The following is a 13262-nucleotide window of genomic DNA, read 5'->3' as shown; positions in this document are numbered from 1 at the left end:
GGGTCGGGGCTGCTGATTCTTCTAGACCTGTCGGCAGCCTTCGACATGGTCGATCACGAACTCCTGGACCACCGCCTTGCTGACGTGGGGATCCAGGGCACAGTCCTTCAATGGCTGCGCTCGTTTCTCTCTGGTCGGGGACAGAGGGTGGCGCTTGGGGGGGAATTGTCATCCCGCCACTCCTTGGTGTGTGGTGTGCCTCAGGGTGCAATACTCTCCCCGATGCTTTTTAACATCTTTATGCGCCCCCTCGCCCAGCTTGTCCGGAGTTTTGGGCTGGGCTGCCATCAGTATGCTGATGACACCCAACTCTATTTGTTGATGGACGGCCACCCGGACTCGGCCCCAGACACACTGATCAGATGCTTGGAGGCTGTGGCTGGATGGTTACGTGGGAGCCGGCTGAAGTTAAATCCTTCGAAGACAGAGGTCCTCTGGCTGGGACGGGACGACATGGGACTGAGGGGGCAACTCCCATCTCTTGCGGGGGTGCAATTAGTGCCAGCACCGTCCGTTAAGAGTTTGGGTGTAATCTTCGATACCTCCCTCTCCATGGAGGCGCAGATTGCAGCTACAACAAAGGCGGCATTTTTTCATCTCCGCCAAGCTAAGCAGTTGGCTCCTTACCTCTCTCGCCCTGACCTAGCCACTGTGATCCACGCGACGGTCACCTCCAGACTGGATTATTGTAACTCGCTCTACGTGGGGCTGCCCTTGAGACTGACCCAGAAACTCCAGCGGGTGCAGAATGCCGCAGCGAGACTCCTTACGGGGTCTTCGCTTAGAGATCACATTCATCCGGTGCTATACCAGCTGCACTGGCTCCCGGTGGAGTACAGGATCAGGTTTAAGGTGCTGGTTTTAACCTTCAAAGCCCTATACAGCCTAGGGCCCTCGTACCTACGGGACCGCCTCTCCTGGTATGCCCCACAGAGGAACTTACGATCTTCAAATAAAAACACCTTGAGGGTCCCAGGCCTCAGAGAGGTTAGGCTGGCCTCAACTAGAGCCAGGGCTTTTTCGGCTGCGGCTCCAACCTGGTGGAACGCTCTGTCACAAGAGACAAGGGCCCTGCAGGACTTGACATCTTTCCGCAGGGCCTGCAAGACAGAGCTGTTCCACCTGGCATTTGGTCAGGGCGCAGCCTGACCCCCTCCTCTGGCAATCTTTACAAAGCTTTAGTTTATGGTTGCCATCAGTTTTGATTTTAATTCATTCTTATAATGTTTTATAATGTCATACTGTTTTAATGTTGTTAGCCGCCCTGAGCCCGGCTTCGGCTGGGGAGGGCGGGATATAAATAAAATTTATTATTTATTATTATTATTAGGGAGAGCATTCTACAGATGGGGAGCGACTGCAGAGAAGGCCCCGTTCTCGTGTGGCCACCCTCCGGACCTCTCGAGGAGGAGGTGCATGAAGGAGGGCCTCAAAAGATGATCTCAGGGTCCGGGTAGGTTCATATTCTCTAATCATACACTGCACTGGGAGGCATTTCTGTGAAATGGAATATAATTTCAGCACTTGAGCAAAGCAAATGTTGGCTTTATTTAGGGCTGCCATATTTCAAAAAGTAAAACTGTTGTTGAGCACTTTTTTAAAGGAAGAACCCAAAATTCTTAAGCTTTTTGCCAGAACAAAACCAAATTGTTGAGCTTTTCTGGGAAAACCTACCCCCAAAATTGTAATTTTAAGCTTTTTGAACTGTTTCCGCTGCTTTTCCCATCGCGTTGCCATCCATCCAGGTTTTTCCTGACAATTTGCCGGTTTGGCAAAATCCCCCCATGCCATTTTTGCACCCGAAAAACAGGACATGTAAGGAATTTTCAAGACATATGGCATTTGTACGTGTTCCCCTCTTCATACAACCAGCTTATTGTTCTTAGTACTGTGATCTCAGTGCTAGTTATGACCCCACAAAGTAATTCAATATCCCATTCTCATGTAGATAGCAGTCGCTTTTAAAATAAAATCTGTGCAGAAGTGCACTCCGGTGCTATAAATATAGCTTTCAGAGTACTAAAGAAAAGCAAAAAAATAATTGTAAGGCCACTTAGAAATGTGGAAAGAATGAGGTGTTGTACATCATGTATTTTTTTTGGTGTGCCTCATGCATTAATTGATAATTGTTTTCTTTTTCTTTCTTTTACATTCCTTTATGTAATGCCTTTGGAAATCTAGCCATGGAGTGGGGAACATTACTTATGAAATAAATGGAAAAAAAATAAGAAAAAAGTTGAAAAGCCAAAGGTTTGTGGGAAAATATAGAAGAGGGTCACTTTTTGGTGTTTGGTGTTTAAAAACAAGAAGGAAAAAAGAAAAGACTATATTAAGGCTCCTGCAATGTTGTGGCAAAATGGGAAAGTGGGGATCAGTGCAAAAAAACTACTACAAAAATAAACTTTTTCAAAAGGTCAGGAAGTGGCGTGAGGGAGGGATTGTGTCCTGGTCTCTAATGATGCTATAGAAGTTATCCTATATGTTCCAGCAACAGTCCCTCAGCCACATTCCCCAAGGCAATCACAATAGATGTAATAACTGGGGAAAGGACTTACATTTTTCTCAGCGACAAAATTCTGGGAAAATACTGTATCCCTGCGGCATTAGGGTTTCCTTATGTTTTATACAACAAACGAAAAAGAACTGTGTGTTTATTATGTGATGAAAATCACCCGTAGAAGCCCTGAGGGAGACATGAGGAAGGCCCTTTTCAAACTATAAATACCCAGTTTTCTACATGGCAATTAGGAGCTCCAAAGAAATGACTCTTGCATAAGTCTTCAGTATTCATAAATTCCATCTAATCTGATTACACACTTAGATGCCTCTGGTGCAGAAGGAGATGTTGCCTCCGCAACTTTATAAATTAGTCATTCTTTTGTTTCGCTTGAGAGGAAGAAAACGCTTTTGTGCAAGCTTCCTTGTTTGGGTGCTTCCTTGTAACTGAAAACTTTGAAAAAGTACGTGGGCGATTGGGTCTGAAAAGAGACATTTGTCGAGTGTGCAGAGTGTTAATGTATTATAACATTTCAAGCTGGAACCAGAGAGCCACTCGTCTCTGCCTCACAATCCTTTGGGTGACACCCGAACTGCTCATGTGACAGCGCTCCAATATGAAAAGAAACAATGGGCATTGTTGGGCGTGCATATTAATAAATAAAAGAGACACCGTGTGGGCAAACAAAGGCTGCTTCCTGGAACACTGTGTCACAAGATTCCCAGGCCCAAAGCCTCCTTGGCTCGCTCACATAAGAGGCATTATAGAACTCATAGAACCCAATGTTTGGTTCTCTATAGGGGCTGTTCCGTGTTGGCTAAAGTCAAGTGATCATTGTCTGATGTTTCTGCATGTTTCTTTGCAGCTATTTGACGTTTACAGCACAGTAGAGCTCAACAAGCACTCTGAATCCTTCACAAAAGAGGTGAAGACTCTCCCTCCACAAGGTGGAGGGGTAACGTCTGAAGAAGGAAGCCAAAACACGTCTTTTTCATGGGAGCTGAATAGGATTTGCCATTAGCATACATGCAATAGAGCCACGGACATTGCCAGCTGTCTAATGTATTCCCAAACACCTGTTTGTCATTACCTCAGGTTACATACGCTTCAGGTTACAGACTCCGCTAACCCAGAAATATTACCTCGGGTTAAGAACTTTCCTTCAGGATGAGAACAGAAATCGTGCTCCGGCGGCTGGGCGGCAGCAGGAGGCCCCATTAGACAAAGTGATGCTTCAGGTTAAGAACAGTTTCAGGTTAAGTATGGACCTCCGGAATGAATTAAGTACTTAACCCGAGGTACCACTGTATTACCATCTGCATCAGGCCCCTCTTCCCAAGCCATGTCTTTCTTACACGGTGGGAAGCTTTCTATACTGGGAGTCCTGAACACCTGGGGAGGCACCAACTTATTGCTTTGAGCCTCACAATGGTGGGTGGACCTATCAGTGATTGTGTGCTTGTTTATTCGGGACACGGGTGGAGCTGTGGTCTAAACCACTGAGCCTCTTGGTCTTGCTGCTCAGAAGGTCAGCGGTTTGAATCCCCACAATGTGGTGAGCTCCTGTTGCTCAGTCCCAGCTCCTGCCCACCTAGCAGTTCAAAAGCACACCAGTGCAAGTAGATAAATTGGTACTGCTGCAGCGGGAAGGTAAACGACGTTTCCGTGTGCTCTGGTTTCCGTCATAGTGTCCCATTGCACCAGAAGCGGTTTAGTCATGCTGGCCATGTGACCCGGAAAGCTGTTTGCGGACAAATACCAGCTCCCTCAACCTGAAGTGAGATGAGCACTGCAACCCCATAGTTGCCTTTGACAGGACTTAACCGTCCAGGGGTCTTTTACCTTTACCGTTTACCTTGTGGCAGTTATTCTATACATCAAAACAGCAAAAAAAATCTCTAAATTTCTTTATACCTTAACCCTAAATATGCAAATAGCAAATTGGATGGAAGGAACGTGCAAGCTGTTTCAGACGTGGTGCACAACACCTGCCTGTTTTGCTTTGGAACAGTATGTTGGAAACATGGCAATAAGGACTATTGCTACTTACCCTTAAATTTTGTCCTTAAAAATGTAGTCATGTCGTCTATTCATAGAAAAGAGTTACAGTAGCGTTTTAACATGCAACTTATATTAAAATCTAAGTTCCATACTACTTCCAATTAGAGCTCATCAGACAGTATTTTGGTGAGCATGAAGAAGCACGCCAGTTTCATATGAGAAAAATGCTCTTAATTTGAGATTTCCAGCATCTGTTTCTATTGTATGTATGACTTTGGAAATATTATAAACGTGTTCTGATAACATTGTGCATGAAATGTTGCATGTTTGTTGTATGATAAATCTGAAGAATATGCTGTTTAAACTAGAAGCAGTGTATTGAACTAAGAAAGGTTTGACGCACTTGCGAGTGAAATGGTCCTTTTAGATACCATATTGCATACCTTGCAGAAATAGTTCTTATAATTTTATTTCCTGTTTTTATACATCAAGCACTTTACAAGACATTCCTTTTGCAGACAGGGATTTTCCACGACTGGCGTCAGTGACATATAGAAGAAAGTTTAAAGGAACTTCTTGCCAGCAATCAAGGAAAGAAAGAAGAGAGAGAGAGAGAGAGAGAGAGAGAGAGAGAGAGAGAGAGAGAGAGTTGTGTCTCTCGTAACTTTGCACATCACAGCCAATATACAGTGGTACCTTGGGTTACATACGCTTCAGGTTACATACGCTTCAGGTTACAGACTCCGCTAACCCAGAAATATTACCTCGGGTTAAGAACTTTGCTTCAGGATGAGAACAGAAATTGTGCAGCGGCGGCACAGCAGCAGGAGGCCCCATTAGCTAAAGTGGTGCTTCAGGTTAAGAACAGGCCTCCAGAACGAATTAAGTACTTAACCCGAAGTACCACTGTACAAGGGCTGCATGAGACTGACATGTGCAACTGTAATCTACGTAGTGATGGCGGTTGTTGTGCTGTTGTTGTTTAGTCGTTTAGTCGTGTCTGACTCTTCATGACCCCATGGACCAGATCACGCCAGGCACTCCTGTCTTTCACCGCCTCCCACAATCTACATAGTGATGGTGGTTGTTGTAGCTATATGCTATTTGGCAGAAGAATCTCACTCCCCCCCCCCCTATAAAGAACTGTGCCTAGAATATCAGAAAGGTGAAATGTGGGGGTTGTTGATTTTATTTTTGTTAAGTTGTGGGTGAACATATCAGACGACACAGCGATTCTTCAAACAGCTTTTCTTTATTCAGATGCCAGAACAGAACTGAATTGAAGGGCTCAGTCAGCCTGCTTATATAGAGCTCCAGTACCATGTTATTGTAACAACTTTCTAAAACTATCCAATCACTGAACATCACTTTTGATCCTTCATTTGCATAACTATCTACAGTATCCATCCAATCACTGAAGGTCACTTTCGATCCTTCACTTGCATAACTATCTACAGTATCCCCCTGCTGGCCCAGGGTGAGAATTTTGATTATAAATTTTGTGGTTTTATATTTTGATTTTGTTCTGTGGACTGCCCTGAGACCTCCAGGTATAGAACAGAATATAAATTCAATTAATAATAATAATCATCCTCCCCCACACAGAAATTATTCTTAAGAGGATATGCTTGGCCCACGTGCTAGAAGAATAAGGATATAGCTTGAGTCCCTCACTTGTAGTTCTAGAAACCATTTAATGTGTCAACACAATGGAAGTTATTAATATTGCAGTTGTTGTATAAGGGATTATTATTTTGACCGGAATGTAATTGAAATTAGTAAGATTTTGGAATGCAGAAATAAAGAAAATCATCAAACCATCAAATCTAGCACGTGGGGAGCCACGTAAATTCAGTATTTGAATGATTGGTATTAGTAATTGTATTACAATTATGTATTGTTATAATGAGGCTATAATTGGATTGTAATTGGAAAAATAATAATTCTCATAAAAAAGGAGGAGATGCTTGGCCCACGTACACCAGAAGAGTAAAACCATTGTTGGATTTAAACATTCTAACGGAAAGTGTGTGTTAGGACAGGAAAATCAAGTTTTTGCGTGTTGCAAGTCAAGTTCATAATGTCAGATCAGAGTTGGTGACCTCAGGACTTCAGGTCTTTAAGTTTGGCCCACCCCTGTCACCACCTCCTGTGTTTCATACCCTTTGAGTGTTTTTGCCTGGCTGGAATGTGTTTTTCATCTCTGATAAGGATTCCTGCTTGCTTGGAGGGATAGAGGCAAGAGTGTCTGACTGTGCATAGAAACTATGCTACTATACAAAGGCAAAATTTGCCTTCATTTCTCTGCCTGCTCTTGGCTCTAGACACATCCTTCACTCCTTTCTTCCTGTATGTAGGATGCCAGAACCCTACGCCCACCGGATCTGTTTTTCACATGTGGTGGTCCTGTAAAATAATTCAGGAATATTGGGAAACTATAGATTATGAATTTAAAAAGATACTTTAAAAAGCTTTCCCCCAAACAACTGAGACTTTCCTCTTGGGGGATGGTAACAACGGAGGTCTCCCCAAAAAACAATAGAGTTTATTACTGTACGCCACTACTTCAGCTGGAAGCTTATTGGCACAAAGGTGGAGAACAAGTATAGTACCCATCAAGGAAGAATGGCAGTGTAGAATGTGTGAATTCAGTGGTACCTTGGTTCTCAAACTTAATCTGTTCCGGAAGTCTGTTCCAAAACCAAAGCATTCCCAAACCAAGGCACACTTCCCCAGAGAAAGTAATGCAAAATGGATTAATCCGTTCCAGGCTTTTAAAAATAAGCCCTAAAACAGCAATTTAACATGAATTTTACTATCTAATGAGACTATTGATCCATAAAATGAAAGCAATAATGTACTGTACGATAAAATAAACAACACAGTATTGTAGATGTTAAAAATTAAAATTGATTTCCCCCCGCTTACCCGCACTGATGATAGTCATTGTTTGGATGGGGGGCTTTTATCCATTTCCGCAGTCACACAATCAATCAATCAATCAGTAGCTGAACTGGGTTCCACACAGTCACAAAAACAACTTAACCGAAAAAGCTTCAAAAACAAAAATGCAAAATAAATTGCAAAAACAAAAGTGTGAAACTTCATCCAAAGTCCATTTGACTTCCAAAATGTTCAAAATCAAGGCGCAGCTTCTGACTGGTGCAGGCTCCCTGGAAACAATAGCCAACAGCCGCATCGGACGTTCGGCTTCCGAAAAACATTCCAAAACCGGAACGCGTACTTCCGGGTTTTCTGCATTTGGGAACCAAGGTACCACTGTGGATTACGCGGAGTTGTAGAAAAGGAAAGGAACTAGGAAAAGGGTGGAAGGGAAGTCATATGGTATATGTATACATGCTGTATTTGGTACAAAGTTGTCACTGTGACAGGGACAGGGGGGTTAAATATGCTCTCTGCTCCTGTTTTTGAAAAGGCAAATAGAATATAAAATAGAATAAAGAACCCTACCCCCACCCAACATTGTCGCTTGACCATTGTGGCACCCATGAAATTAATTTATTCCATGCTTGTGACATCCAGATATTCACACCATGTCTGATTATAATATACCATTATACTATTTGCTGTAATCTTCCCCTAGGATCTAGTACAGTGGTACCTCGGTTTAAGAACAGTCCTGTTTACGAACGATTCGGTTTATGTAGTAATAATAATTAAAAAAATGTTATTTATACCCTGCCGTCCCCAGCCAGAGCCGGGCTCAGGGCGGCTAACACCAGTAAAATTACAATAGAAACATAATGGGGGGGGGGGGCAATTTAAAATACAGGTTAAAATGCAATCTAAAAATGCAGCCTCATTTTAAAAGTAGCCCATAGATCAAAACCATAAGGGGAGGGAAGATATAAGGGTCAGACTGAGTCCAAATCAAAGGCCATGTGGAACAGCTCTGTCTTGCAGGCCCTGCGGAAAGATGTCAAGTCCCGCAGGGCCCTAGTCTCTTGTGACAGAGCGTTCCACCAAGTCGGGGCCAGTACTGAAAAGGCCCTGGCTCTGGTTGAAGACAATCTAACTTTTTTAGGGCCTGGGACTACTAGGGTGTTGCTATATACGGACCTTGAGGCTCTCCGTGGGGTATACCGGGAGAGGCGGTCCCGTAGGTACGAGGGTCCTAGGCCGCATAGGGCTTTAAAAGTCAAAACCAGCACCTTAAACCTGACCCTGTACTCCCCCGGGAGCCAGTGCAGCTGGTAAAGCACTGGATGAATGTGATCCCACGGCAAGGACCCCATAAGGAGCCTCGCTGCGGCATTCTGCACCCGCTGGAGTTTCTGGGTCAGCTTCAAGGGCAGCCCTGCATAGAACGAATTACAATAATCAAGCCTGGAGGTGACCATCGCGTGGATCACTGTTCCGGTTTGCGAACTTTAACTCAGGCTACAAATGGAAACCGAACGGTGGAAGGGCACCGGCGACAGGAGGCCTCATTAGGGAAAGTGTGCCTCCGTTTAAGAACAGATTCGGTTTAAGAACGGACTTCCGGAACGGATTAAGTTCATAAACCGAGGTGTCACTGTATATCATAGCAGCTCAGGTGCCCTGTTTCTTTCTCTGTGTCAAATTTGGCTTTTGCGTTGCATTATCGCGGACAAGTAAGAATGTTGAAAATGCCTGTTTATGTAATGACAATGGGGCACTGATCTTTTGGGGAGCTTTACAGACTGGCTGGTGGAAGTATTCTATTTAGGTCAGTGCCCATTTAGATTGTTTTCCTTATGTTTCTTTGCAAACTCGGCTCTATGAAAGCCACAGGATATTTCAGCTGGCGCATTTCTGGAGGATTATTGTCCTTGCTGGGTGGTTAAACATCATCCCAGGCATGCAATAATTGCCCAAAAATGCATTGCCTATTGTGTTTTTAAAAGAAAAGCAGATCTAGTGTGAACAACTTTGTTTGAAGTTGGGTATTCTCAGTTAGAATATTCAGATGTGAAAGCAGCACTAAGCATTCTTTTGTTCAAAATAATGTTTCCCTGGTAGCATTCTATACCGATATTAGTTGGCTGGAGAATCGCAAGAATTCTGGATGTTGGACATGGAAAATACCCTAATAATTCTAAGCTTATTTTCCAGTAGCAGCGGAAAGCTCACTACAGATTAATGTTTTGTGCAGAATTCACTTATGCGGCTAAATTTACTCAAAGTGAGATCCTGCAAAAGTTAGCCCTGTTGAGCTCCATGGAGCTTACTCCCAGGTAATTGAGTATCAGATTTCAGCTTAAATGGCATTTGTATTTGATGCAAACATAGTTACATTTTATTTTTGCTGAATGGGAACAGGCAGACAACCCATAGGAGATGCATAGGCAAAGAGTGTGATGGATTCTTTTTTAAAAAACAAAAAACAAAAAAAACCTATTTTAAGAATATTCCATTCATTTTTTTATCCTTACCATGAAAGTTGAAAGGTAAAGGACCTCTGGAAGGTTAAGTCCAGTCAAAGGCGACTATGGGGTTGCGGCGCTCATCTCGCTTTCAGGCCGAGGGAGCCAGCGTTTGTCTGCAGACAGCTTTCCAGGTCATGTGGCCAGCATGACTAAACCGCTTCTGGCGCAACAGGACGCCGTGACGGAAACCTGAGCGCACGGAAACGCCATTTACCTTCCCGCTGCAGCGGTAACTATATATCAACTTGCACTGGTGTGCTTTCAAACTTCTAGGTTGGCAGAAGCTGGGACAGAGCAATGGGAGCTCACCCCATCACAGGGATTCGAAGCACTGACCTTCTGATTGGCAAGCCCAAGAGGCTTGGTGGTTTAGACCACAGTGCCACCCGTCTCCCACGTTACCTTACCTTTTCCTTACCATGAAACCAAGAGCAGGCAATATAGCAGACAACAACACATAAAAAGATAAGATAAAAGGATACATGTGACAGTTGCAATGTTTCATATGCAATATTTATACCAATGAGTTCTATTATTATTAGTAATTACTGCTACTACTGGTCGTTGAAAGAAAGGAAAACCAAGCCAATGCAATTTTTTATTTTGCCATTTGCATCCATTTATATCTGACGTACATTGCTGATGCCTAACTAACATCAACACTGAATTGTCTGGATAGACAACAGTAGTATAGACAAGGGCCTTACTGAATGGGGGAAAGATTGTCTCTTGCACTAATCTGTGGCCTCCACACCAACGTGTTGGCATAGTCCTAAGATCCTGTGATCTGCATAGGAGTTACCAGGAATGTTGGCACAGAACTTTCTGCGTGGGGTGAAAACTAAGGGATGGAGAAGGCAAGTCAGGAAGAGGGCAGCAACAAGCTCATGTGAGCATTTTGATAGGCTTTTTTCGCTAATGGAAGAAGTTTGGATGGGGATTGTACAGCATATTACCCCTCTGGCACAGTATGAACATACGCAAACAAAAGCAGATTTCTTGATCGTTTCACCATCAAAACATGATTTCTTAGTTGAGGGTTAGGGTTAGGGTTAGGTGTTTCCCCCCCCCATTTAATATGTCATGAAACTAAAGGAAGTTTCCAACGCAGCACTATGACAAACATTCCATCTGTGTAAGCCGCTCTGCTCCCCTTTCTTCCTTAATGTGATTTTCTGGGGGTTCTCGTGACCCAATTTGAGGTATGCAATGGAAAGGGACGCGGGTGGCACTGTGGGTTAAACTTGCCGATCAGAAGGTCGCGGTTCGAATCCCCGTGACAGGGTGAGCTCCCGTTGCACAGTCCCAGCTCCTGCCAACCTAGCAGTTCGAAAGCACGTCAAAGTGCAAGTAGATAAATAGGTACCACTCCGGCAGGAAGGTAAACAGCATTTCCGTGTGCTGCTCTGGTTCGCCAGAAGCGGCTTAGTCATGCTGGTCACATGACCTGGAAGCTGTACGCCGGCTCCCTCGGCCAATAAAGCGAGATGAGCGCTGCAACCCCAGAGTCGGTCACGACTGGATCTAATGGTCAGGGGTCCCTTTACCTTTAATTTAATGGAAAGGAGAGGGGCAAAGAACCCCACTGCATTATAAGAAGTATTTGTACAGGCTCCCACTAGCAGTACTCATTAGCTGACTCCATTCCCTACTGTTTATATTTTTTAGGAACTGAAAACAAAGTTTGGGCAAACAAACGAATGATTGGAAAGAAGAAATGGTGGGGAAAGGGGGAAGAAACATGTACTGTGGAAAAGACAGCGGAAAAGGGGACTACCCACTAGGGATGCAAGAGATTGCATCAACGATTTGGATGAGTTTCACTGGACAAACAGAGATTTTTTAGATCAGGGGTCAGCAAAGCTTTTTAGCAGGGGACTGGTCCATTATCCCTCAGACATTGTGGTGGGCCGGGCTATATCTTTTTTGGGGGGGGGGAATGAACGAATTTCTATGCCCCACAAATAACCCAGAGATGCATTTTAAATAAAAGGGCACATTCTACTCATGTAAGAACACCAGGCAGGCCCTACAAATAACCCAGAGATGCATTTTAAATAAAAGGACACATTCTACTCCTGTAAAAACACGCTGATTCCTGGACTGTCCGCGGGCCGGATTTAGAAGGTGATTGGGCCGGATCTGGCCCTAGGGGCCTTACTTTGCTTACCCTTGGTTTAGATGTAGAATTCTCTGCTTGAGCATCTGAGCTTGGACTAAGCAGACCATGGGGATATCGTTCAGCTATGAGCAGTATTGTTGAAGAGGTTTCATTCATCCTTAACCAACAGCTCTAGAAAATAACTAGCCCAAGTAAGTCCTGGAGAAGCTTTGGGTAAATAAAGACTTTGTGTTTCAGAGGATCTGGCTCACTTCCATGGAAATCCTCTTTCCGACCTGTAATACCTCTACATAATTTGCCCCTTTATCTCTCTTCCAAGCACAATGCTGGCAATATTTGGACTATCACATGAAGCAAATGGAAAAAACAAATACCTGCTACAATGACATTGTTATTATTATCAAACCGAAATGGTGTTTGAGAAATGTATGAGAATGGAAACTTGATTTACCTGTGCAAGCATGGTGAACTTAGAACAGGCATTCTGAAGCATGAACTGTTCATGGAAAACCTGTTAGTCTAAACTTCCCATTTTTACACGGAGGCATGCCTTTTACAAACAGGTCATCTATTTTGTAGGGATTTTTTTTTATTATCCAAATAACTCTGTAATCCATGAAAGATAGTGCTCTTGAGTATATAGCATCATAACGTGTGCAGTGACCAAAACGATAGCAAACACAGTATTTGATTGTAATATATCAGTGGTTCAGTGCTCATTTCTTCTCTTTCCAAAATGGATTATTTCTTGAAAAATTGCAAACGAAGTAATAAAGGGTCCACTTGTGATTTACCACTGGTTCAGTGCTGGGACGTCGTTCCGGTAATCCAACTTTTCGACGCTATAGAGTTTAGTCAGCGAGCTGTCAAAATCAATTGTAACAGAATTGCACTGAATTGACAAATAGAATAAGGAAAATTACACTTAAAAATACATTGAGAATGCAAGAAGTAGAATAAGGAAAATTAAAATTAAAAATATGTTGAGAATGCAACAAGTAGAATAAGAAAAATTAGAATTAAAAATACATTGAGAATGCAACAAGTAGAATAAGAAAAATTAAAATTAAAAATACGCTGAGTGCATTCTTTCTTAGCCTGTCAACACTGCATTGCCTGCAGCTTTGATGCAATTGGAGCCACCCTCCTCCTTGCCTGTCTGAGCCTGACGGCTGAAAACGCAAGACACAATGGGGCTTTTCCTATAGCTGTATCCTTAGCTGCCCCCTCT

General features: G+C 43.4%; 2 long non-coding RNA genes across 2 annotated transcripts in view; one reads left to right on the top strand and one right to left on the bottom strand.

Moving 5' to 3' along the window:
• The window catches only part of LOC307226898, an 84789-nt gene that overhangs the window by 55281 nt on the left and 16246 nt on the right, over positions 1-13262 (top strand). The window lies entirely within an intron of this gene.
• Positions 11843-12058, bottom strand: LOC307226489. The gene is made up of 2 exons (XR_013843469.1): positions 11986-12058; positions 11843-11910 (listed from the first exon to the last, which is right to left on the bottom strand). It is a non-coding gene; the product is annotated as an uncharacterized lncRNA (long non-coding RNA).

Source organism: Podarcis cretensis, assembly GCF_951804945.1.
Source record: "Podarcis cretensis genome assembly, chromosome: 11".
Lineage (NCBI taxonomy): Eukaryota > Metazoa > Chordata > Lepidosauria > Squamata > Lacertidae > Podarcis > Podarcis cretensis.
The sequence above is the reverse complement of the archived record's forward strand: the minus strand, read 5'-3'. Positions and strand labels throughout refer to the sequence as shown.